Raw genomic sequence first — 23015 nt, 5'->3', positions numbered from 1 at the left:
TTACCCTCCACTCTCCACGAACCCCAACAACAGCAACGGATCAACCCAGGCAGACCCAAGCTCCTTTGTCGGCGATCTCCATTTTCCGGCAGCATCGCGGTCTAACTCTGGCACCAATAGCTTCCTCTCCTCGCGACGAACACGGTGGTACCCACCGATCACCCAACCGACCCTCGACGGCGATGGAACAACGCCAAACAATAGCGAAGCCTCCGCCGACGATCTTTCTTTTCTTGCAGCGTCGCAACCTGGCTTTGGCACCAATATCTTCCTCTCTTCACGCTGAGTCTCTCCTTGCCATTTCCTCACTCCGACCACCACTGACCACGGCTTTTGCGAAGCTACAAAGATGCGGTTTCTCTACCCATTATATGGTGACTCCGGTGGCCGTTGGCCTCGACACAGGTATGGAATCAATTCTCCTTTGTGTTATATTGCTATTGGTTTTGTTTAATTGAATTGGTTTTTGAAGAAATTGAAATCCCTAATTTTGAACCCAGGCATTGCAGACAATTGAAAGGGTTGCCAAGCTCCAGTTGCAGTTACTCCGAATTTGATGGTTTGGGTGAAGGTGTAATTGTTTTAGTGAAGGTGTAACTGTTTTAGTGAAGGTGTAATTGCTTTTTAGTCAAGGTGTAATTGTTTCATCACTTAATTCAATTTCAGTAAGTGAATTCATAACTGAATTCTTCAATTTCGTGTAACTGAATTCTTGAAATTCAGTTTTAGTGTTTTATTTTAGTTTCAGTGTAACCATGCGTCAGCAAAAAATTCAGTTTCAGAAAAAAAATCAGTTTCACCAAAATTCAGTTATAATGACGTCAACGCTCGTTAGTGCGTGTCAGGGTGCGTCAGAAAGGTAATTTAGGATTATAAGTTATAGGGGGTTTTGAGAGAGTTTCTAGATGGGTGGGGGTTTAGGCAAATTTTTTGGGTGGTTAGGGGGTTAAAATTACTCACTATTTTCAATAAACTTAGATGTTTCTCATTATGGTGGATAAGCTTATTGTAAGGATCATTATTTTGTGTTGACACTATTAAGTTGATAGAAACATGTCTGAGTGTGTATTGGTATAAGCTCTATCGTCTCAGTGATCCTTGCCAAGATGAAAACTTCACATTGTATATCAAAATATTCAATTTCGATTTAAGTCTATAAGTGTCAAAGTTAATTTTTATAATTGGCATCTCCCTACTACAAAATGCTCTTTGATTGTATGTTATACTTGACTAGGTCTTTGGGTTTGTGTTTGAGTGCATGAGTGAGCAATCTTTGTTGTTGCATCAACAACAATATCTCATATACAGTTTGCTCACTAGATGTTCAGGTATATGTCTTTCATGCATCCTATTTTGTATATATATATATGTACGTAAACTTCGTAATTGACTATTTCTTAACACAAAACCTGATTGTACAAACATTTAAGTTAGGTTAGAGTGTTTAAGTAAAGGTTGGTCAAGTGTGTGAAGATCATCAAAGGCTCAAGTAAAGGTTGGAGTGTTCAAGTGTTCAAGCTCATTAATGGTGTTCGAGTTCCTCTCAACCATAGGCAACGGTATTTAGTTTGCATGCTACTACAAAATTGTTGATATATATCAGTCGTGGACTGATATCTAATTGGGTAGCCGTCTGATATAGTCAATCATAATATTTAATGTTCACATTTTAGATATCAATTTTAAACTGATATGTAAATATTCTTTATATATCTTTTTTTTTTTTTTTTCAACCTGATGTCCTAAATACAAAATGAATATCCAATTTGATATTATTTCTTATATCTATAAAATCCGAATATCAATAGTTCTGGTCAATAGATATCGTATTTGAGGTAGAATATGATATAAAACCATGGTATCAATATCAAGTTTGAGGTAGAATATCATATAAAACCATGGCATCAATATCAGGTTTGAGGTAGAATATGATTTAAAATCATGGTATCAATATCAGGTATGGAACTGGCTCTGATATCTAAATATTGTTTATATATCAGGTCTGAGAAAGAACCAGATATCAAAACGGTATAACATTTCAGTTCTTAGACCAAAACTGATATTGTTTATTATTTCAAGTTTAAAAAAAGGATTTGGAATGTATGATATATATATCAATTTGTTTCACCTAAAAGGTGACAGGACCGCCCCCGGATTCCACCCTGAAACTCAGAGAGGTCCTGTGGGATCCAAAATTAAGAAAAATCCTACCAAAAATTCGGCAGAACTTCCCCTGAAATTGGACTAACCCAAAAATTTATAAACCTGTAAATAACACTTCTAAAATTCAACAGCCACCTCTCCTGCAAACAACAGGGAGTCTCAGACTCAACAAATAAAAATAATTCATTCATAGGGTCCAAATGCGGTTATTAGAACTATTAATACAACAAGTTTCATACTAAAGCTAAAAGAAATAACAAAGTGGACAGGTCGCCTACAATGTTCGAGGAATGGGAGTGGAAAAATTATGCCTCGACGTATATGGCTTGACCTCCACCATCGCTACTACCTGGGAGAAAATTTAAAACAAAATATATGGGAAAAACGTGAGATAAACTCAGTGAGTGGACGAGTTAAGAAAATGAAACATAAAATTTATTTATTCTTTTAGAAGTCATAAAATAATAATCTCTAAGACCTTACAATCGCTCTTTGAAATCTCCCAGTTTTAAAACTATTTTTGAAATCTTTTCTAAAACGTCATAAAACCATTTAACATAAAATACATGAATAAAACCGATATGCAGTCATTCATTGAGAACTTTCTAAATAGAAGTATCATACAAAAGTAGAAGTCCAAGAATCAAGATAAAGCATAAAAAGAACTTCTCGTTTAAACTTTTGTAATAGAATTCCTTGAAAGAATAATGAAACTACACCATACTTGTACCCGTACTGTAAATAGAGGTCTCAAACGGGTCAGGCCGGCCCGAGCACGACACGGCACGACACGATTAAAATAGGCACGGCACGGCACTGTACAATTGAATGGGCCGGGCCAAGCCGATGTTTTTAGCCCATCGGGCACGGCACGGCACGGCACGAGCACGACACGGGGCAAGCACGGCACGAGCACGGGCACAAAATGGGCCTGAATTAGGCACGACTATTTTGACATTGTTTTTTACATTTTTAGAGAATTTTTCAACAAAAATATTCAATTTTTATGTAAAATAATGTTAATATTTAATTATAAATAAGAAAAAATATCATAAGATTAGTTTTATCACCATAAAAAATAAAATAAAAAAAAGTCCGTGGGCCGGCCCGTTTAAGGCACGGCACGAGCACGAATGGCTCGCGGGCCTTGCCAGGTTTAGGTCTTAACTATATAGGCCAGCCCGAGCACAGCACGAAAGCATGATAGGCTCAACTTAAACGGGCTTGGCCGACCCGTTTGACACTGTGATACCCGGAAAAATTTGGAGCGAATTTTTTTTTTTTTACGGTATTACTTGACCATGGTTGACTTGTAGATCAAACCACCACTTCTATCTCAGTTGTAAACGTGACTCGTAGTACTTTTGCTTATAGTTGGAACTACCCTTGTCCTTGTTAGTGTTACTTTCTATTTTTATTTTATTTCTATTTTATTTTGTTGCTCGCGCCTTGCGAGTGAGACAAGGATTAACGATAGTAACCTTGGAGGGACAATGTAGTAATTTCACACTCGAACTCTTAGACCCGAACTTGAGGGCGTGACACATGGCAAGAGGGGCCGGCTTCCCATTTCTCAGGAAGCCCATTTAATTTTTCCCTTAAACCTAATTATTTATTTTGGACCCTAGTACATAAATCCAAGCCCAATTAATTTCCTTTGGCATGAAAAATTAAAACCAGCTGGGCTCTTTAATTACATATGGTTAGCCTAGGCCCAAAACCCAATCAGCAGCCCACCTAGCCCCTAAGACAGCCACATACACGTTATTTAATTCTGATGGCTGTTAGTTTTGGAAACCCAACCAGCCATCATTTGTAAACTCATGTACGCCAACCCTCAACCCTTTCACCTTCCTCTTATCCTTTTTGTCTGTGTTCTCTTCTCTCTCTACATTTTTCTCTCTTTCCATTTCCTCTGTAGTCAAACAGTCTTGTAACCACAGAACCAAATCTTAGACAACATTCTCGAGTTCACTAGGTGAGGAACCTTTGAGCCGAGAGAGAGAAGTCGGAGACCATCGTCTCTGAGCTACATGAATAGAAGAGGTGAGGACTGATTTTCGGTAATTTTTCCTTTTGCATGTTACCTCCTTACGTTTCGATAGCCCTTCAGATTCTTTCTCTGAAGTTAGAAATTTCACCAAGGCCTTGAACTAACTTTGATACCTTCATTTGTGTTTTGGGGCTGCTGGACTTTTATTACACTCAGGGAGAGCACGCAGCAACTAGTTGAGGAAGGTTTGGATTTCTCAATCCTCGTTTCATTCCTGACTTCGTTCCCAAAAACCTTTCATTTTGTCGATCAAGTCCAGGACTTGGTCATTTCTTAAGCTGATCACTAATATGGATTGTATTTTGTGAATGCATGTGCAATCCGAGAGTAGGTCTGTTCTTCTTGGTAAGTTCCTACCCTTATTTGTGAGTCAAGTTTCTCTTTTTACTTGTTTAGACTGATAGGCTGTTAAGGGTTTCATCCTTGATACATGCAAAATCAGAAAAGGGATTTGGTGCACTTGCATGCGGGTTTGAGGGTACTGTCTCGTGAAACCAAGCTGTGCTTTGGGGTAAGAAGCTCTAAACTTATTTGTGAACCTTGTGAATCTGTCTTGGTGTTGCTTTGGGTGTGTTGGTCTACTTGGTTTGGCAAAAGAGTCAAGAGTTTTGAGTTTTCTGTCAAAAACTCTCTTTTTCTGGTTTTTGTAACTCCTGACCCCGAGTTACTATTTTTGAAAACTGTACTGTTTGACAAAGTATTTCGACCTGATGTTTGGTATGCATAAACTAGACATCCTAACGGTCAGTTAGAGACCAAGAACACCTCAATCGGACCTCTGACGAATTAGTTATGAATTTTCTAAGCTGACCTTGAATTTCTGAAACCTGACAGCAGCAATTTCCTTTTTACTAGTCTAAGTTTTTGAGTCTCCCTTGTGTTCTAGTGGTTTAAACCTAAAATGAGGTTGAGGGGATGATGTTATACCTGTTTTGATTGGTTTCCTTATATTGGATCATGCGGTTTGAGGTTTTAAGACATCAGTCACTCCACCTTTGAATTTGGAGGATGAGCATTGCTCCCAAATCATAGGCTGGATTGATTGGCGAAACTGTATTGATCCACAACTCCAAACCACTTGATAATTTTTGTGAGTGACCCTCTGTATGTCTAAAATCATCCCACCAATTGTCATAACTTTTGGACTGTTACTTATGTTTTTAAAAATCTGAGACTACACCCTGCTCCAGTGATCCTATTTGCTGGCAATCAGCTACCTTCTAATTCTTTCCTTTTTAAAACTCATCCATTTGACCACCTGAGTTATTTACATCATTATAAATTTGTTTTAAGGTCCACCTAGCATTCATTTAAATGTTTTCACTCCTTGGACTATTCATTTGGTGTCCGGGACAATCTTAGCTTGCCAAACAAGTGCGTTAATTCGGTAAAACCCCATTCTTGAACTTGGTTGTGACTTGGTGTGTTTTGTGTACTGTTGCAGGGGCCTTGTTAGTTTCTTAAGAGCTTTGGAGTTTGGGGGCAGCTACTAAAGAAGGTAGGAGGGGCTTGCTCAAGTTAATTTTCTAGAAACTAACAATTGGAGAGTCTTGCTTGTGCTTGTGCATGTGCATGATTGGTTGTGTATGTACATTGTAAGTGTGATACTTGCATCCATGGGGGTTAATTTTTGTGAAATATGGAACCTACAGGCTTAGTACTTGCTTAATTGCTATTTAAAAACTCTAGTTGAACTATAGGATGCATAAATGGTTAGATTAAAGGCCTAAACGCCTAGAGAAAATTATGTGCTATTTGATGATTTAAAAGAAATATAATTATCGGATTAGAGTCACTCTATAATTTAAAGGTGATTTATCCTTATTTGCCTTGCAACCGGCCAGCTTGATTAATGAATTATTCCTCATAATATAACCTAATTAAATATGGTAATGAGGCTTATAAATCCCCTTTGAACTACTTGTGTGACTTATATTTCAGTACGTGAAAAATCTTGTATCATTTCTATGATTAATGGCTACTGATGAGAACCCTTAACTATGTAATGGTTTTGGGTTGATAATGTTGTTATACGTTGAACACTGAAATTGATATTGAGCATGTGCATTCCTACATGGACTTGATTTTGGCATAGGTTGATGCTAGTGGATGATGCATTCATGCATCATAATTATTCTCATTGAGTATTTGTGAAACTAATGAGAATTCAGTGTTTGGACACCTAGTCTTAGAACGAGGGGTTGCATGAGCGACCTTAGGTTTCGATTCCCTAAACCACAGTGGAAAACCCAGTGAGCAGTCGGCCCCCTGGTCAGCTCCCCAGGTTCAGTCAGAACGTACTGGGATAGTACGGACCGCGTGGATACATTTGATTTGGTAGTATATTGGGTTTGTGACCGTGGAGGTACCACGGGTTGTGAGGGCCGTTCTTATCACTAATTTGCGGCAGGAGGATAGGCCGGGTAGTGATGGCACTGCGGTACAGGCTATGGTGGTCCACTGTTATTTAACAGGTAATGAGATGTGCTTCTGCGGATTGGCAAAGGTACGCGTGCATAAGATATTTGTTGCATGCATCTCTGACATTTTTTCCATGAAAGTACAAAATGACATGTCTTACATGATGAACTTGATATAGCATGTTATCTTGTGATTTATTACGTTTTTGTACGAATTGTGATTTATGGTGTGAAGCCCTGTTTGGGTATGGTTGTTTTTAAACGACTTGCTTGTTAAGTAAGATAAAACTTGAGATTGTGTGGACACATTTTTGGGTCGGGTGAGCCGAGCAAAGGATCCGGTGGTTTGGTAATGCTCACCCTTACATAGATTTTGCAGGTTTGGCGCTATGGTGATACTAGTGGAGATATCTGATGACGAGACACCGCCTACTTCGACGACAATTAGATATTCGAGTTCCAGCAATTCCCTCATGAGTGAGTGAGTACCAGACCAGTGTCTTAGACTCTCGTACTTATCCTTCGTTTGTCTTTGGCTCATTAGTGTTACAAATGTTTGGCTTACTTGAGGTTTATCTATTGCAAGACTACTCTTGGGGGTGTGTCAGGTTAACCCCGGATTACTTAACTTGTAATTTGGCTATCTGACCTAGGTCGACCAAGTTACTTAGATCCTGAATCCTACCTAAATTAATTGATAATAATTAACTCGGGCCTAATATTAATAAATGAATTAGAAACACACCTTCCGACGAGCTCACTATTTAGTGGACGTTCCGCTAGTTAACTCTGCTTACCTATTTTGTACATGGGTAGAACGATAAACTTAAGGCTTGTGCTTCTCAGTTAATGTGAGTTTGAGCCGTCGGGGGTAACGGTCAAGTTCATGTTAATTGAGGGGTACGTCGGCTGCCACGAGCTCAATTTCCCTAGGCCCAGAATTGGGGCGTGACAGACACCTCTAACTGTAAACAATGTCCTGGCCACAATCCCGCGCATGGGTAGGCCAAACCCTAGCCACAATCTCGTACATAGAGGTTACTCTGCACGAGTAGGCTTATATCCTGGCCACAATCTAGTACCGAGAGGTCACTCCGCACGAGCAAGCTCGTATCCTAGCCACAATTTCGTACGGAGAGGTCACTCCGCACGAGCAAGCTTATATCCTGGCCATAATCCCGTGCATTTTACACAGGCAGGCTCGTCTGATCAATACGCGCATTTACACAACAGTTTTAAAATACTCTTTAAATCTCTACTTACTTTTGAGATAAATGAATAACCATTTTCTTTCCCTCAACGCTCTTTTTAATAATCCAAACTCAATTAAATCAAGAAAAGAATTAAAATACAGAAACATTTCGGAAAAACAAAAGTCAATCCACTCACAATTTATTATTTCTCGATCAAAACTCAAGATAGCAATATGAGTCAAAATGTGAAATTCATTAAATAATTTATAAACTAAGGTTCACTCACAGTGTGAAATCAACGTCAATCCTTCATCGGATTGTTTTGAGCGTCATTGATATTGTCTATAATATACGCAAATAAATATGAAATTAGGCTCGGCTCAACGAAAATATAAGGTGTGTTGTGAACCTAAACTTTCCGCTTAAATCTATATTTTCTCACGATTAAAATAAAAATTATGTTTAAAGCCCAACACTCAAAAGCCTTCTAGCACCTTCTCGACTCCAAATCCAGCAACACTCAAACTTTTTAATCTGCTCAATTTACTCAATTAAACCTTATACACGCAATACCTCAGCTGGGGTTCGTCTAGGAGTCCTTCGGTATCGAAAAAGTAACCAAATTAATGTCCAATTTGGGGTTTTATCACGTCCCAGGCTCCCAGCAACCTCAACCCATCTAAACTCAATTACCAACTAAAAATAAACCTCAATTTCATAATAATTAAAGAATTTGACGGTAGGGTAGTCGAAACCACCGCCGTCGCCGCCCAAAGTGGCGATGTCTAATCTAAATATTACCAATTGTCCAAATTTCTTAAAATTTTCATTTCTAATAATCAAATACCGTTTCCTAGGGGTGTAAATTGTCTAAAATTACATACAACATCATCAATTTTCAAAATTTCAAGAGGAACCCGAAATGGGTGCTAAATCCCCAAATTTCAATTTTACAAAATCCTCAAAATTGATCAACTAAACCAAGGGGGAATGAAAGCCCATACCTAGAGGAGTAAAACCCCTCAAGAATCACGGCCAACGGTGGTCGGAAACTGTCGAAATTGACGAAAAGGGCCGGCGGCAAGGCAGAGCTTCCCGAGCTGTTCCTACGCACAGGAGAGGCTGGCCGGCGAGGGGAAAGTCGAAAGGAGATGGCCGGCTCCTGGGGATGACGCCAGTGGCCTTGCGCCGCCAGGAAAGTGGCCGGACCACTGCCTTCAGTGGTGAGGCCGCGCGCGCAGAGGAGATGAGAGACAGAGTCTGCGGGAGGAATAGAGAGAGAGACCGGGGGAGGTGGTCGGCATTGGGGGGGAAATGCTCGCCGGAGGTCGGGGTTGGAGGGAATGGCCAGCGAAGGCCAGTGGTGGTGGCTGGGTTGGTGTGCGCAAGGGAGGAAGGTGAGAGAGAGAGAGAGAAAAAAAAAATGAGGAGAGAGAGTGATTTTGGGTTTTTAAAACTCATTTCTGTAAATTTACAAAATTACCCCTTACTTCAAATGCCCGTATCTCTCAAACTGAAATTCTGATTTACGCGTGTTTCGTGTGTACGAACTCGTGGACTCGAGACCTTTCCAACAAATCCAAAACTGAGATCGAAAACCAATTAAATATGATAGTCAACATTTGGGTCAAACTTTTATAAATTACAAAATTTAAAATGTTTAAAAATAATAATCCAATTTCTGTCAGATTCATTTTTTGGTGAAAACATAAAACAGGCTATCAAAAATAAATTTGAACTTCTCACCGTCTCAACGTCTTATACGCTTCAAAATAAAATTCTGAAATTCAAATAAGTCTCTTATAAAAATAATTAAAGTCTAGAAATTCCTAAAGTAATTTAGAAAATTTTTCCGAGGTCCCACAAACTAACTTCCTTTAAAGCCTTGTAAAGTCAAAGTTTAATAAAAATAAAAATTTTAAATTTTCAGTGAAATTTGGTTCGAATCGTTACAAAAGGGATATCAATAAATTAAACATACAATTGTGCCTATAATTTGAATATAAGGGCAAAATGAATATATAAACACTGAATCAAAATTACACATTCATTAGAATATAATAATTGCATGCATTGATAATTTCATAATAAAAATAAGTCAAGTATTACAAGCTACCAAACTATTAGAACTAAAATTAATGTCCAAAGAGTCATATACCAAAATAACTAAGCTACACATCACCTACAAAGTATATATGACTCGAATAATAAGGGCTTGTCACTTGAAGGCTTCACTTTTCCTTGAAGCGTTGTCCTTGTCGATAAGCAAATGGAAGAGTAACCAGCAAGCCCAAACCTGATGAACAAGAGATACATTAAGAACATTTTGCAACATAAATGAAACAAAATAACTAAAGATTTTCAATATTCAAATTCTTGAAGCTGTTCAAGCACCAAATTAAAAGAGGCATAAGACCAAACCTCTCTGCTCTAGCCTTTTTCTTCTGCTGATCCTCTAACTTTCTAGATACTTCTGATCCATGAGATGTGGAAACAGTACCAAATCTGCAATAATTAAGATCCATAATTGTCTCATTTTCAGAATCAACTGCACCACAAAAATCTATGAGCTGAAATAAAAAGAAAAGAAAAGCAACTTTAAACATATGGAAATAGGACATGCTGCACATGCACATACAGAAAAGTGCATTCTCATACCTTGTACAAAGCAGCAAGTTCATCCACCAACCTGAAACGAACCAAGTGATAAATTAATTTATATAAAAGATAAGGGATTCCATGTTTAAAGAAAGCCTGATTTTATACTAAAACTACATTCAAACCATAACTCACTACACCCACCTACCCACCTACAAAGGCACACATAGAAGAATATCATTCTTAAGTAAGAAGATGCTCTCACCAGTAAAACAATCTCGTCATCATCAGCATGCATCCACATAAAGAAGAGATAGAAAATGCGCCTGAAATGAGTTAATAAAAAGGCAATTAACACTAGCATTTAAACTATTCTAACAACAATAAACTGCATGACTCAATTTACTCAAATGTATCATACTTTGTATTCTGCATATTATAAGTTACTTTCCATCTTGCTAATCTCTGCACACAACATTTTCAGAACTATTTAATTAATTTAAGACAATAATATATAATGCTATGCTTATTTAGACATATTTTTTATTAATAAATGTAACAGATGCACATATCTTTAAGCACCAAATCTACCATAAAGAGCAATGATAGTATACAGTAGAATTATCAAATCAAATCAAAGAAAAAAGAGATAAAAAAGATAAAGAAAGGCAAGATAAGAGTATTAAAGATAAAATGGAAACTGACAGCAGACTTGGCATTGCATTTCTTTTGGGTACAAAACTCCAAAACCCTTGCAAGATTGCGTGAAAGATCAAATATGACACTGCATTTCTTTTGCTGGAACTCTAATACTTGCAAAGAATGTTTACTATAATTACATACAAAATCTAGTGTGGAAAATACCAAGCATACCACTCAAACTATTATTGACTTATACCACATACCACATCAAACTCAAGTATCCAAATAAAATTCAAAAATCTAACGATCCGACCCAAATTTCATGAGAAATTTAAATTTTTATTCGTAATGGCCATTTAGAGGCGTAGTAGGAGATTAAATTGTGAGACTCCGTATTTTTTTTTCAAGGATTTATCCTAAATATTTTGAGAATTTATTTGAGAAATTATTTTAAAGATTTTGGGATTTGATTTGAGAAATAAAAAAGGTTTTGGCTTAATTTTTAATTTTCTTTAAAAAAAAAAAAATTGGGCTTGACCCAAAGTTGACTTTTAAAATTAATAGGCTTTTGAATTTAACTTTGAGCCCGTTGAATGGGTCTTGATTCCACGAGTTCGTAGACACGAAGCACTCGTAAATCAAAATTACGATTTGGGTTTTACTAACGTTTAAAGTCGGGGGCATATTTGTAATTTTTACTTAAATGGTTTTACTCCCAGCCACCACCGCCGACCCCAACCTCCGGCGAGCACCCCCAGGCGCCAACCAGCCTCCCCCGAGCTCACTCACTCTCTCTCTCTCTCTCTCTCTCTCTCTCTCATTTTCTCTCTCCCTGCATGCTCTCTCTCTCTCCTCTCCCGCATCCCTCCCCTGCGCACGCCAACCCAGCCACCTCTGCATGCGAATCCAGCTCGAAAAAGGCACTCCTGACCGTCAACTTCTCCTCCCTTTTCTGACCCGATTCTGGCGCCAATCACCTCCATCCTGGGTGGGTTGTCTTCCTCTTTCTTTTGGTTTTCATTTTCTTTGGTTTGGTAGCTCAGAAATCTTGAATTTAGAAACTATAAATTTTGGGAATTTGATGCCATTTCGGGATTTCTTTGGGGTTTTCGGATTTGGGGGTGATTATTGTTTTTTATTTGGACAGAATTGCAATATTAGGAAGTTCAATTATTGTTTAGGATGCAGAAATTGAGTAGGTTTGAGGAATTTTGATAATTTTGGCTAATTTTGATCTTGAAACAGCTTCTTGGGCAGCAACCACTGCAATTTCAAACCCCCACTGTATTTTTGTGATTTTGGGATTATTTCTGACAATATTTTGAGTGAGTGTTTGGTTTTGGTTATGTAGAGTGTGGTTGGAGAAGCCGATACTGTTTTGGGGCAGGAATGTAAGACTTGGCCGATACCAAATTTCTCTAAAACGAGCTTTTCGACTGAAATAAGTCTTGTGCAGATTTCCTTTTAAGGTTAAGATTTGTTTGGATGGTTGGGTGGTGTTGGTTAGAGCCAGGAAGCTTTGGGGTGATTGAGGAGGTGTTTGTGCGTTTAAATGGTGCATCGTAAATCGTTGTGTCGGACGAGAGACGGGTGTGTCGTTAGGTCTTGTACACACACACACCTTTAATGTTGTCGAGTCGAGGCTAATTTTATTTTATTGTTTATTTTATAGGCGAGACGACCGTGACTTGTGACAATCCGACGGAGGATCGAAGCTAGGGCTCTCTTTGTGTGTGGACTGACTTTTGTTTTTCTGAAATGTTTTATACATTTGATGATTAAATTCATTTCTTGACTATATTGAGTTTGGATTTGAGCTAAAAAGATTGTGAGTTGGATTTTGATTTTTGAAAGTGATTTAAATCCATATTCATATCTTTAGATTTATTTGAACTTTGATTTATTTATTTGAGAAGATTCTCTTTGGTGGAGGGTGAATGTTTAGATTGGATTTTTATACATACATTTGCAACATATTTTTAAATTATCATTTGCAGCGTTTTATTAAACGCTGTATATTGAGACGTTGCAAAAGACACCTTGTTTTTGCAACGTTTATTTCATGTTACTAAGAAATGCTGCAAATGATATTTTATAACATTTTTTCATCGTTGGATATTGACTTTTATAACAGTTGGATAACGTTGCAAAAGTTCCATTTACAACATATTTTTAACGTTGCAACAGAGGTCTTACATCCCCCACAAATATTATTCATAACATATTTTTAACGTTGCTAAAGACATTAGATTGCAAATGTTGTTATGTATTACTCAGCTTGCAACATTGTTTAAATGCTGCGAATATTGGTTTTTTTTTTTTTTACATCATTATTCTCTTGATTAACCATTATTGTTCAATTAGAAATATTTTAATACACCCACTAACTTCTAAAATGTTCCTCTCAAAGTCATCCATGAATCAAAATAGACATTGAAAAAATTAAATAAAATCAAGTGAATAATAGATCGCATTCTTACAATTAATTATAAAATATCACATAGTAAAATAATTACATCAATTCGCCCCCTTAGTTTTTAGTGGAAATTACAAAAGAACTTAAATACATTCAACTAGAAGTTAAATTCTACATCAAACCAACTATGTAGAACAAAATAAGGTCACCTACTTCTAACATATACCAAATGCATGTGTAGACCACAAAAAGGTCAATATATACATTATCAACTAGAGCCAAAATAATGGTCAAGATGGAGTTGCAAAAGACCAAATATGCACAAACTCAAAAAACATATCCTGCATTGGTATACCTAGACCATGTGTAGAACCAAAAATACTTTAGTTAGACTTTGGACCTAGAAAGATCACCCCTCTGCATAATAGCCAAAAACTACATTGTTCTAAATTAAGTACTTAATTTAGAACAATGTAGTTTTTGGGCCAAGCAATAATACTTCCAATTGCATCATCAACCACATTAAACTCTGATGTTGGACATTATATTGGAGCATCTTCTAATACTATAAGTGTCACCCAAACCTTCCAACAATCTGGTCCAAGACAAACATGGTGTACCTTTGAAAGAGGATCTTTTGATGCAACAGTTCCTTCAGCTACAACTTCTCCAGTTCCCATCCATGATAGTAATTTACATCGACCATTTTCCACATTCCTTGCATCTGATATAGTTGGATTCATGTGCTGCAAATAGAGTAATTACAAAGAAAAATAAAATGCGGTCAATTTTCTCCAAGAAGAAGATGTGACCAAATTGAATAAGCATATATATAATGCAAACCTTTGAAGTTTCCTTAGAATGTTGCATGCTATCCTTAGGAGTAGCAGTCTGATCCTATAAAGATTTTAGCATTTGTGTATCAAATTAAAATTATAGTAATACAGATAGTTGTTCTTCAAATCATAAGACAATTGGAATCTTTTACACACCAAATAGACACACACACGCATACAACACCTGTAGAATATCTTCAGAATGCTCCAATGTGTCCTCTGTAGTAGTTTGATCCTAAAAAAAAATAATAAAATGTCATATATATGCTAATTGAACATGAAGTAATCATATATATTGTTCATCATTTGGTGTCAATTAAAATTGAACCACAGCTCACATCACAGCAAACATGTAAGGGCCTTGGTTGTACATGAATTTAACATTTTTCATGCTAGTGTATTTCTATAATTAGAGTAATAGAGTTCATTGCTTTTAGATAAAGCAAAAAAAAAAAATTACCTTTTGTCTGATGCCTTGTTTGATAAACAAGGCTTTCAGCTCATCAAATTGTGATTGAAGATCTTTAATCTTACCCTCAAGACATGCAACATTGGACCTATTATGTGCTTGTAAAGTGAATCTTGTTGATGTCGCTCCAAACCCGAGTGCTCGAACTCGCCCTGGTCGTTCAGCTCCAAATACATGGGTTAGAGCATCGTCCTTGAGAGATTGAGCAGCTTCACTTGCATGTTGTTTGTTATATTCACTCACTTTTTGCTGAATGTAAGCAAATATTTTGGTTAATAGTGTAAGGCTAAAAATTAACAAATTTACTGCTTGTATTTATATTGCTAACTCAAAAGGGACAAACAAATTAACACTTAGATGGAGTGGATAGGAGTTGCAAAAATCAACACCTCATATCCAAACAAATAAAGAACATTGCAGATTCGAAAAACTTTATAATTAAAAAAAAAGCAAACTAACATTAAATAAAAAAATAGACAATGTATAACTGTTAAGAGATTGAAATAAACCATTCCCATAAGGGATTCCAACCCCTTTTGGTCTATATTAAAGTATATTACCGTTGCATCAGCAAGTGCCTCACTAATTGGCTTTCCTGTTTTCTTTGAATATCCACGAAGCCACACATCAACTCTAGACACTGATCCATTCTCTTCTCTCTTAAGAAACATAGAAATAATTAGTGGATAACTCATTAATTTCAATTTTAGAAGAACTAAAGATTGATAGACAATACAAGTTTTACCATTTCATCTTCTAAACGAGCAAAGCCTTTCCGACCTGTGGTGTGAATGAGAGTCTGCTTTGCCTTCATGTCTTGAAACTTTTTACTCTTTTCCTAAAATTAAAAAAAAAATAGTAAACATGTAATTAAGAAGGCATCAATCTTTGTTTTACTTAATAAAAAATGTCAACATTTGCATTATTATAGAAGAACATGCTAACCTTGAAGGTATCAGACAGTCTGTCTTTGACAAACTTCGCCCAATGTTTTTCGTTAGCGCTTTTGGGTTTCAAGTCCTTGAATGCACCAATATGTCTGGAAACATCCTCACTTTCAGCTAATTCTCGTATTTTTCGTGTTAGAACAGATTTGTGAGTCCTCCAGCTCCTTCCCATGAAAATTAAAACAATTTTTTTATGGCATTCCTCTAACTTGAATTGTTGCTACATTATAAAAGAAAATGGTTTATGAACAAGTTATAATGTAATAAACTTAATAATAGTAAAAAGCAATAGTATGTGTTACAATACTTACCTTAACACAAATCCAAAGTCGTTCTTCTGTTTCATCATCAAGACCATGCCAATTATCTAATGTTATGGGCACCACCTGTCGTGCCAAACAACCAATATAAGAAGATAGCTTATTAGAACTTTTCTTCACAGGTTGACCCAAAAGATTAAATTCAACATTGACAAGTCTTCCATCTTTGGGAGGACCGATAATATCAATCGTTGCAGGGCCCCTGGTCTTTTTTTTCAGTGGAGAGGTGTTGATGTGTTTTCTTAGAATAAAATAAACAATTACCTCATTCTAAGTTTACTCGCAAGTGCACGAATCGCATCAGTAGCAAAGCGTACAAGCACGAGGTCGATCCCACAGGGAATGGTCAATATACAATAAATCAATGCAATTAATCACTAGAATAACTAAATGGGGGGTTTTGGAAGATGGAAACACACGCACACATCACCACACGCACACACACTTTATTCTATCTTGCAATGTTAAGTTTTCAGTTTCAAATCAGATAAGCATGCAATAACCATCCAAGGCTAATGACAGTTAATTTGAACACAACATATTAAAGTTTGACAGCTAAAAAGGTTTGGCTAGTTACTTTCTCGCCATTGTTCTCCTAATGCATAAACTAAGAGCTTCTTGGGCCTTCCTTAGCTAGTTAACCTACATGTTCCCTAGTTCAAGCTAGGGCAGCTGTTACCCATGCAGGAGTCATTAAGTTTTATGAGAACGTCAAACATGCACAACATATAAGCTTTGACTATTTCCTTATAGAGGTCGCCCAACCCCACTACCAAGAATAATCCCTTATTCCCTTGTTACTTGTGGTTTAGTGTCTTTGACTATTTCACAGCTAAACCTAACGGATAAACTAGATGCAATTACCCTAAGGTGGCCAGTCAAAGGATGCAAACAACTAGTGACGGGGGTTCTAATAGATAGTGGAAATTTAATATGCGCAAACATCAAACTAACAGACCAAGAGACGGATAAACGATTTGTTAAAGCATACGAATCCATTAATCGACCTACGACTAACATGCAAGATAGAATAACTAACCTACATAATTAAATAAAACAAATGAAAACAAAACAGCAACCAATAAATAAAATCCCAATTCATGCTTGCTAACGGAAATCAGAAACGCAAATTAAACAAACTTAGAAACATAAACTAAACAACTAATTTAAAGTGCATGAATTAAATGAAATCAGAAACGTAAAGTACACAAGATTAAATGCATGAACTAATAAAAATCAGAAACATAAAGTAACTGGAACAACTACACAATTAAATTAGATTACATAAATTAAATTGCATAAACATAAATAACTAAATAAATTCAGAACCAAAGCTATAAAAGAAATAAAGAGACAACTAAATAAAACAGCAAATTAATTAAATAAAATCAGTAACATAATCCAACAATAAGAATAGAAACTAGAAGGAGAAGGAAAACAAAAATCAGAGGTGCAACAAATGGGGGTTGCGGCAAGGAGAGAAGAAGGAGGAGGCACCTAGCACAAGCAATTGGCTCACGGCAAGGTGAGCTTGGGCTTGCGGCAGCAGGTGGTACTTCCCTCTCACTTGTCACGCCACCCTCTCTCTAAACCTCTCTCTGAATTCGGCTCACCTTACAAGAGAAATAAAAGCTGAAAATAAAACCCTAAAACAGAAAAATAAAACTAGAAGGGGGAGAGGTTTCGGCTGGAGTAGGAGGAGAAAAAGTAATGTGTCTCTAAAAGTCTGAATGAGGGGGTTTAAATAGGAGAAGCCTTCCTTGAGAGGCAAGGAAGAGACTTGCGGCTGCATAGGGTTTTCTTTTTCCTAGTGCCTTGCGGCTTCAGCTAGGGTTAGCTGACTAGGGCCTTGCGGCATGGGCTTGCATGTTGGGCTTCAGTTGCTTGCACAAGATGGGCTAGGGTTTCACTCCATGGGCTTCCATCTTGGGCTTGTCACCTTTGGGCTTGCGCATGGCCCCTTGTCTTGCTAGGGTTTGCATGGCATGCATGCGCATGCATGGCTGCCATCTACCTCCTTGCGTGTGGCTTTTGGGCTGCTAGGGTTTGGGCCCATGCATGTGCATGCATGGCCCACTTGGTTCGGCATCCCTAGGGCCCATGGGCCCTCCACTTTTGACTTCCCATTTTGCCCCTCATTTCCATTTGAATTCAAATTCATTTCTTCCCTCCATTCATTTCCATGGATGTCCACCACCTTCTGGAAGCTTCTGGAACCTTGAAAAACATTTCCTGGTGCAACTAGGATTTCCTGGAAATGAGAGATTCCTTATCCGTTTCGACTTCTCGTAATGACCATATTGCCCCTGGGGTCTCCTAGTGTCACTAGGACTCCTTTCCCTAGTTGGGTTAGGTTTCCTAGTTCAACCAGGATTTCCTGTTCGAATCAGGATTTCACATTTCTGGCTCCGCAATGATGGTTCTAGACTTGATGTTTCCTAGTGTGACTAGGAATCCTCATTTGACTAGGATTTCTGCACTTTTCCTGGTTTGACCAGGATTTCACTCGTTTTCCTGGTTTGACCAGGAAATGCCCCAAAATGGCTCCATTTGCTTCTTTTTCTCATTTCTGCTTCATTTGACCTGAAAACACAAAAACAAGACAAGAAACACAAAATAGCGAGTTCTAACACTCTAGGTTAAGGAATTAGTATCATAAAGTGATGCAAAATGCACACTCATCAAGAGGAATCAGGTATCTCATCTACATTTGGCGCTGAATTATCAGAATCATCACGGATTCTAATTCCACGATTTTCAGTATTATTTCTAAGAGCTGCAACACTGGCATCTTGTTCTTTCCTTGCTCTTTTGTTCCCCTGTTTAGACGACTGTGTAATAATAGATAATGAAATTTAGAGACTTTTATATTATCAAAATTCCAATATTGATGATATGTGCAAATTAACTGTACAGTGGAGTTTACCTCTGGGTTGGTTTTGGACATCTCTGAAAATCTGGTTTCAATTACAAGATCCTGCATACATGCCAATTTAAATAGAGATATATATATATATAATTTTTTTTTTCCAATGAACCTCAATAGATGAAGTTTATTAATGAAAAACAAAGGGAAAAAGATAATATGACATTTCAAAGCAAAAGCAACCAATAATTAACAACAAAAAGTGCTTAATCAATAGATGAAATAGTACCCTAAATATAATTTTTTTAATAAAAATCTAGATTATTACACTAACATTAGAAGTTACACTAAGATTCCATCACAATCCTCCCTTACATACTGGACATCTTCACTAATATAAGAAGACTCAATTGTTTCTTTATCTAGAGTTGCGTATGGAGTAAAATCACTCTCATTGGACATCTCTACATCATGAATGCCTCTAGGTGGTGCTTTTAGTACAACATACCATGATGATGTATCACTTTCCCTAGAATAAAAGACTTGCTTCGCTTGTGGTGCCAAAATAAAAGGATCTTTTTCAAAGGCTGATTTTTCATCAGGGAGGTTAACTAATATAAAACCATCTTCTAACTTGACACCATTTGAAATATTAGCCCAATCACACTTAAACACAGGAACACTAAATTTGTGGTAATCTAGTAAAATGATATCCTTTAGAATCCCATAGTAAGAGATGTTTTCCATAACTTGATTGGGATCTTTTGCACTAGATCTACAAAGAGTGTCAGCTTCAATGGATACACCGCTATTTTTTGTTGACTTCTCAGTATCCTTTGTACGAAAACGGAGTCTGTTAATAATATATCCAGAATAAGACATAGCATAACTTCTAGGTCCATATTCAAGCCAATAAAGTGTGTCACTGATCCCATCTTCTTGGACCTTAATCTATTTAAATAAAAATTAAGTTAGAGATCACCAACTAAATGTAAATGCAAAAGGCAGATTGGCAGCAAATTAAAAAAAATACTCAACCACCTTATTTGACAACCATTCCCTAAATTGGTCTGTGTGCCTCTTTTCTAATAGGCTTTCATACTTTGGATTTCTAAGTCTGGCATCTTCTTGTTTCAACTCCTCTTTGTGCATTCTAATATATCAAACCAAACAGAAACAAAATAAAAAACTTAAGATAATTGTTCCTAAAATAAGGGTTATAGTCATCTAACTTACTCAAAATACGGCTCAACTTCTGCACTATTACGTAACACATAACAATGAGCAATTTCTCTCATATCATCATCCAAAATAATTGGTACCCCAGTAGTGAATGTATGTCCTCCAAATAATATTCTTTCATCATCCCAATCTTCATTGCGATCATGTCGAGTACCAATTATACTTGCTTGTTCCATGTATCCACTACAAAACCTCATACATTCTTCAGCTAGATAACGCTCAGCTATGCATCCTTCAGGTCATGCACGATTTTTTACATACCCCTTCAATACTTTCATATATCTAGAGAAATGATGTATGGGATAAAAATTATGTTAGTTAGAGTTGAGATAAGTTAATTATAAATAAAAATAAAATTCAATAATGATAGTACCTTTCAAATGGGTACATCCAACGATATTGTACTAGACCACACCGTTGAGCTTCCCGTGCTAAGTGAATCGTCAAGTGAATCATAATGTCAAAAAAAGGAGGAAAAAACCTTTCAAACATGCATAGAGTCTCTACAACTTCTGTTTCCATTTCTTCTAATTTATTACCATCAATCACCCTCTGGCACAATTCATTAAAAAATGCAGACAGCCTGAAGATTGCATTCCTTGTCCCATTTGGTAAGAGGCCTCTTATTGCTACTGACAATAGTTGCTGCATTAGAACATGATGATCATGAGATTTAAGGCCCATTATTTTGCATTCCTCTAATAAGATGCAATTCCCAATATTGGATCCATATCCGTCTGGTAACTTTAAATATATAACCTCTTAAGAAATGTTAGTTTCTCATTCTTGGAAAGCATGTGCATTGCTGCTGGCAAATACATCCTGCTGCCTCTTTCTACTGGATGCAAAGCATGCCTAATGTTCATCACTTGCAAATCTCTACGAGATTTCAACCCATCTTTTGATTTTCCTTTTATATTCAACAATGTGCTAACAATGCTATCACAAGCATTTTTTTCCACATGCATAACATCCAAGTTATGACGCAAGAGTAATCCCTACAAAATTATCAAAAGAAAATAATTACATCATGGTTTAAATTAACACCCAAAATAAAAACTGATGGTCTAAATTATTAAACAAGTAATATAGTGTTAAACATATACCTCCCAATATGGCAAGTCAAAAAAAATTGACTTTTTTTTCCACATTTGTACCTCTTTTGGGTCTCTCTTCCTTTTCTTCTTTGTTTTCTTTCCCCAATCATTCACAATATCTTTCACTTCTTGTAAGACTTGTTGACTGGTTAATGGTTTAGGCCTTCTTTTAGTTTCTTCATGTCCATCAAACCAACTTTTCTTTTTTCGAAAAGGATGAGTTGATGAAAGAAACCGTCGGTGATCCATATACACCACCTTCTTACTGTGGGGTAAATATTTTGAGCATGTACCAAGACCACATATAGGACAAGCTGCTTTCCCTTTTGTTGTACATCCAGCTAAGTTTCCATATGCTGGAAAATCATTTATCGTCCACATTAAAATAGCTTTCAATTTGAACATTGCCTTATTGTATGAATCATACATGTCCACCCCGTTGTTCCATAGCTCCTTCAAGTCCTCTATAAGGGGCTCTAAATAAACATCTATATCATTCCCTAGCTGTTTTGGACCTGGAATTAGTAGACTCAACATTAAGTTTTCCTTCAACATGCTTAAGCCTGGGGGAAGGTTATAAATCACTAGTATCACTGGCCAGCAACTATATCTACAACTAAGGTCACCGAAAGGGTTAAATCCATCAGTTGCTAGTCCAAGTCTAAGATTGCGTGCTTCCAAACCAAATTCAGGCCATTTCCTATTAATTGTATTCCATGCTGGTGAATCAATTGGATGACGCATCTTTCCGTCTTGACTTTGATTATTAGAATGCCAAGTTAACTGCTATGCTTTTTCCACTGACTTGAACATCCTCTTAAATCTTGGTATTATAGGAAAGTAGCGTAAAATTTTCACTGGAACTCCCTTTTGAACCTTTTTAGTGCGTTGGTTTAACTTCCATCTTGAAGTGCTGCATTTTGGGCATGTCTCCATATCTTTTTTTTGTTTCCAAAATAAACAACAATCGTTGGAGCATGCATCTATCTTCTCATACCCTAGATCAAATGCTTTCAATAACCTTTTTGTTGAGTAAATTGAATCAGGAAGACTATTTCCATCAGGCAGCATATCTCGAAATATCTGAAGATATTCTGTAAAACCAATATCAGACAAACCATGTACAGCTTTAAGCTTGTACAAAAGTACAACTGCAGACAGCCTAGTGTACTTTTTACATCCTATATAAAGGGGAGACTCAGCATCTTCCAACCTTTGCGTGAAATCTTCCTCTGCTCTTTCACCAAATGGTTCTCCATGACCTAAATCTTGATCATAACATCTTTATACATTCTATATGTGTCTGATATATCAACATCTTCACATTCTACATTCATGTTTGGACTTTCCCCATGAAGGACCCATGTAGTATATCTAGGATCCATTCCTTTGATAACCAAGTGTTCATAAACAACATCAGCATGGTGAGAGTGAAGGTTTCGACATTTAGTGCAAGGGCATATTGTGAGACCCGGAAATTTTCAAATTTATTTTGTGATTTTTCCGTATTTTCAAAAAAGGTTTTATAGAATTTATTTGTTAGAAAATCTAATTTTTTTTTCACCTTGAGCTTTAATTTGTTTGACCAATTTTGACTAGGGTTTTGACCCAAGTTAGAACTTTAAAAGGTAGTACTTTAACTCACGAACCCAACGGTGCAAGTCTCGTATTATTCCGAGTCTGGGAGATTATTTTATGAATTTCCTAAATTTTCTTAGTTTGTGGAGCTTGAAATTTTTGAAATTTTTCTAAA

General features: G+C 36.8%; 1 pseudogene; it reads right to left on the bottom strand.

Moving 5' to 3' along the window:
• On the bottom strand, positions 1-22686 carry LOC147273178 (uncharacterized; annotated as a pseudogene).
• Between the last annotated feature and the right edge of the window lie 329 nt (positions 22687-23015).

Source organism: Dryas octopetala, chromosome 9 (genome assembly GCF_963921425.1).
Source record: "Dryas octopetala chromosome 9, drDryOcto1.1, whole genome shotgun sequence".
Classification (NCBI taxonomy): domain Eukaryota; kingdom Viridiplantae; phylum Streptophyta; class Magnoliopsida; order Rosales; family Rosaceae; genus Dryas; species Dryas octopetala.
Note: the sequence above shows the minus strand (reverse complement) of the source record. Positions and strands in the feature narration are given on the sequence as shown.